The following is a 5,641-nucleotide window of genomic DNA, read 5'->3' as shown; positions in this document are numbered from 1 at the left end:
AAAACAAGCAAACAAAAGAAGCACAGGTGTAGGTGTATTCATTAAGTATTGTTGTATAACAAACCACTCTAAAACTTACTGACTTGAAAAAACCAAATATATTATCCCACAGTTTCTGTGGGTTTGGAGTCCAAGCATGGCTCAACTGAATGGCTCTGGCTCAGAATCTCTCATGAGTTCAAGTTAAGCTGTCAACTGGAGTTGCTGTCTCATCTGAAGGCTCAACTGTGGAGGAGGAGGTGTGTGAAAGAACCTGCTTCCAAGTTCACTCATATGGCTATTGACATGCGTCAGTCTCTTGCCTGTGGGCCTCTCCATAGAGCTGCCTCATGACACAGCAGCTGGTTTCCTTCAGGGGGAGCAATCTAAGACAGAACACTTGAAACAGAAGCTAATAATCTAATCTCAGAAGTGACATCACACCATGCTATCATATACACATTATCCTATTCATTAGAGACAAGTCAGCAAGTCTAGCCCACATGCAAGGGGAGAGAATCTCAAAGTGGAGGATGGACAGAGGAGTCCCTGGGGCCATCCCAACTGCTTATCGCAATAGATCTTGCCGATGGGAAGCTTAGAGCCTTTTAATGTTGACTTTTTACTAGTTGTTTCATAGCTTTAAAAAGTAACTGGCCTGTGGCAGGCTCTCCACAATTATTTGCATAATAATAAGTGATGAATCAAAAAGGTGCATTGAGGCTAAACTGAGAAGGTACTGGAATGCCTGGCTAAATATTTTATACTTAATTTAGTGGAAAATGTGAAACCATTCATAGCTGAAACACTGAAGACCGTAATTATCAAAGAGACTTTTTTTTCACTATAATATTACCCTTTCCCAGAAATCCTGTTCTCTCACAATTAATTAAAAGAAAGTTTCTTGCTTCTTTCTACTTTATGGTTACCAATAATTGTCCCAGTTTGCTTGAACTAAGGGGATTTGTAGGACATGGACTTTCAGGGCTGAAATGAGGAATATCCTGGAACCAGTTGGTCATCTTACTCTACCCCCATAGTCGTTTCTTCCATCAGGAGGAAGAATGATCATTTTGATTGGTCCACATCTCCAGGGGGGGTACCACAAAAATGAACAGGCTGTCTCTTATCGTCCTGGGTCACCTGTGCTTAGACATGCAGGTTCATCTCACACTTCCATGGCCCTCTCAGGAAACAGGTTTCGGCTCTGTCAGTCACAGCCTATTCATCTGTGCCTCGGGCATTGGTTGAAAGAGGGGTGGGAGTTAGGAGGCTTGGCCAAGTTCTCTTATCTGGTTTTTGCTAACAATGAAACAGATGATGTACACTGCTTCACTGTATCTATTTCTCAATTGGGTAGAACTCAGAGGGAAAAGCAACAGTTAGGATCTTCCATGTATACAACAATGATTGAAGCTAAATTTTCAACAGGTTGTTTAGCAAGTGTTTATAAAATGCCTACGCCAAGCCATATGAAGTATTAGAGAAACTATGATAAATAAATAAGGCAGTCCTCACCCTTGTGACACTCACAGTTGGATGGGAGGACAGACATATAAACCAACATTTAAGTACACCACATTAAATTGTATCATAGTCGTTTATTTATAATACCATGAAAGCAAGAAGAGAGAAAGGTGGACTTTTTTTCCTTAAAACTCTAATTATTGGTATGGTTGCAACCTCCCCCAGAAAGGTAATAAAAGGTGTGTTTTGTTATTGTTGTTTTTAGAGGGAGTAATGCATGAATTAAATCTTGAAAAATGAAGCCAAGTTTGTGAGACAAATATATTAGACAGGGTATCACAGTCAAAAGGAACAGCCTGGGCAAGTACATGAAAGTATAGGAAGATGATGGGGACAACAGAAAATAATCATTTAGAATGTGTCCACCAACAGGAGAATATAGAGACATGGCAGAAAATGAAGCTTAAAGTGTGTCTGGGGGTTGAGTGATCTGGGATAACAGATTACGTCAAAAGTCTGACCAACCCAAGTTACAGACTGGAGTAGAACCAGGAGGTGGGAAGAACAGCTGTGAAAATGGTTGAAGGGAGAGTGAACACTAGAGCTAAAGTGGTTGTCATGATGGGGAGCACAAGCTGGACATTCATAGGTGAGGAGCAGGATGTGCAGGACTCTTCTGGTAGAGGAGGAATGAAAGCACAAGAATCAAAGGTGATACCAAGGCCTTGAGTTGGGAAACCAGAAGTGCCCTCAACAGAACCAGGAAAGCGAGAAGCAAATTGTCTTTGAAAATTGACAATTGAAAAAATGTTTACTTTGAGGAGCTGGTAGGACACCTAACTAGGAATATATAACAAGCAATTGGAAATATAGACTTGGATCATAAAAAAACTTGGCAGGGCAACAGACACAGGGATGTCTAGAGATGATGGATGAGAGATGCGCCCCCCAAAAAAGAGAAAAGAAATTGAGAGAAAAGAGACAGAGACTGAATATTTAGAAAAAACAGTATTTTGGGAGGTGAAAAGACAGAGTTCATTGAAAGAAGCAGTGAGGAGCAGTTCAGAGATGTAGCTTAGAAGAGGGAGGGGAGATTTTCAAGGAAGAATAGATGGTCAGCTGGGTTGGAGCTATCAGAGATGTCAGGGAATTTGCGGACATCTCCCTAAGAGGATGGATATTCATGAACTCCAGCCTTAGCAGAGAGCCCGATAAAGGTAGCACAGTTGTGATGGATGGGAAGAACTTAGAGTTGCAGGACAGATGATACTTATCACAAGCACATATTTTTAGCATCCCAATATCTATGAAGGAAATACCTTCAGATTACTAGGTTATCTACTTACAACATCATTTATGAATGACATCAGCATCAAAATTAAGCCTAAATTTCTTATTCATTCATTCATTCATTCATCAGCTGATTCACTCATCTATCCATCCACTCAAATGAACAATGCCAGGTAGCAAACATACCAAACAAGAGTGATTTTTCATCTCTATCTTCCAGAAGCCATCAGCCTATCAGTCTGAGTCAGAAACACAAATAAAGAGCCCCAAAGCGTGAAGTTGCTATAGCACAATCACAGGGGACAAAGGAAGTTCAAAGAACAAACTGAGATTTTTAAGGCTTGCTAATAGTGCCAACAATGCGCAAAATATTGACTCATCCACAGTACAGTGGAAACCAGAGTTGGTGCACCAGGAGAAGGCCATTTGTCTCCCTGTACATATGCCAGATAGACAAACTCAATCAAATAGAGAATAAAGAATGAACAAGAGAAGCAGAGGGAACCAATAACTCAAAGAACTAAGGAATCAAACAAGCAATAGTTTTTCTTTTCATCAAAAACATTCTACTTTCTTTAACTGCAATTGGTGACTATATGGAAAATGTATAGAAACACAGTTTCAGGGTTTTGTGTTATTGTAGCTAAGATTCACATGATCTTTCCTCAGAGAGGTCTTACAAGGAAGATGTTGTCAAATAGATAAGGCCCAATAGAGCTCGGGCATGAAAACCATATGACTTACCCGTATGGCCACAGTGCAAGCTAAGGATAGAAGCTGTGATTACTGCTTCTGCAAGGCAGAAACAGGCAAGATTGTTAATGTCATCCTGATTCACCGAGTACAGCCAAGACTGTTCTCCTTTCAGCAAGATTGCTGAACTGTGTGGTTGAGGCTGGATGATTTTCACACAAAAGGACTTTTCATCACGCACAGATCCGAAACAGCAAAAGAATCTGAGGCTACAACAGATGTGCCGTGTTGAAGAGTTCCCTCCATATGAGCAGGTGCCAGGAGAACAAGTGGAAGAACAGATCAGCCCAGCAGGGACCAGTTGTAGTGAAAGAAATTGGCAAGTCAACTTACAGGCTTGACTCAAATCTGCCAGACTTTGGTATTCACATGGCTGTGAAACAGAAAAGAGTAATATTCAATAATCCACTGTCATATAGACATCGCATCTTTCTCGGCACTCCCCAGGCTTCGAGTCATCCACAGTTACACCATCATGGCCAATTAGCACTGACAAAAAACCACAACACACTGGTACTATATTGGCCAACAGAACTTACAGGTGCCTAACTCATGCCAGGCAGTGACCACTGCTGAGGAGGGGCAATGAGGGTTTCCTTGTGCCTTTCTCCCTGGGTCAAGGGTAGCTATAGAAGAAGGAACATAAAAACAGAAATGAATTACACCTGGGAGGGTCTTCCTCCTTAAGAGGGGGTCTGGCCTCCCATATTATCAGTGGAAGAGGGTACACAGAGGAGACTAGCCACAAAAATTACCCCATGTTCCCATGCCTATCCAACATGGGGGATGAATGGGGGGCACATATGTAACTAATATTCATTTTGTGTGGCTTCAGGTAAGAACTCTAAGTGAATGTCTATGTCCAAGATGGAAAGAGCCATTTCAGACCACCAGAACACGTTATGTTCCTCATTATGTCTTGGAACCCACAATTTTTATGGCTAAATGGCTTTTTAGGGTTTATCTGCTGAAACTCCTTCATTATAGGGGTTAAGAAACTGAGACTCAGAGACATGACATATGTAACATGACACAAATAATTCAAATATCTAAAAGATGATGTTTACCTGGCTTTATTTATTCTGGGAAACAAAACCTTGACACTAATATCACCAAGCTTACTGGAGTCAAGTGGGGATTTGTGGGAAATGACTGGCCCCATAGTCTTCAATAAGAAAGATCTAAACTTCCCTACCATATTTAATATAATGGAAGGAAAAACCATGAGTTCTAAGCCAGTATCCAGGGCCTTCTCACCAGGAAGAGGTAATGCCTGAAGACTGAACTGGGCTGTCCATTACTTACTACAGGGTGCTCAGTACAAACTCAGATGATGAGTTAATCACCTTTGTATTTTAGCTTTCAGAATGGTTATCATCGAAAAGACAAGAGATAAATGCTAGTGAAAATGTGGAGAAAAGGGAACCCTTGTGCACAATTGATGGGATTGTACATTGGTACAGCTACTATGCAAAAAAGTATGGAGGTTCCTCAAAAAATTAAAATAGAACTACCATTACAAAACAGTCACAGGGGTGTAAAGTACAGCATACAGAATATAGTCAATAATATGGTAATAACTATGTATAGAGCCAGGTGGGTGCTAGACTAATTAGCAGGATCACTGCATAAATTATATAAATGTCTAACCATTATGCTGTACACCTGAAACTAAAATAATGCTGAATATCAACTGTAACGGAAAAAAAATTAATTGAAAAAATAAAATAAAAAATAAGATAGAACTACCATATGACCCAGCAATTCCATATTTGGGAATATATCAACAAAACAGAAACGCTATTTTGAAGAGATTGTTGTACCCACGTGTTCATAACAGCGTTATTTACAATGGCCAAAACATGGAAACAACCTAAGTGTCCATCAATGAATGAATGGATAAAGAAGTTGTTAGATACACACACACACACACACACACACACACACACACACACAGAATGGAATATTATTCAGCCAAAAAAGGTACGAAATCCTGCCATTTGCAACAACATGGATAGACCTTGAGGGTATTATGCTAAGTAAAATAAGTCAGACGGAGAAAAACATACAGTATTTGTCTGATATGACTTATAAGTGGAAGAAAGAGAGAGAGAGAGAGAGAGAGAGAGAGAGAGAGAGAGAGAGAGAGAGA

Source organism: Hipposideros armiger, unplaced genomic scaffold (genome assembly GCF_001890085.2).
Source record: "Hipposideros armiger isolate ML-2016 unplaced genomic scaffold, ASM189008v1 scaffold_288, whole genome shotgun sequence".
In the NCBI taxonomy this organism is placed as follows: Eukaryota; Metazoa; Chordata; class Mammalia; order Chiroptera; family Hipposideridae; genus Hipposideros; species Hipposideros armiger.
This window is presented reverse-complemented; position numbering follows the sequence as displayed.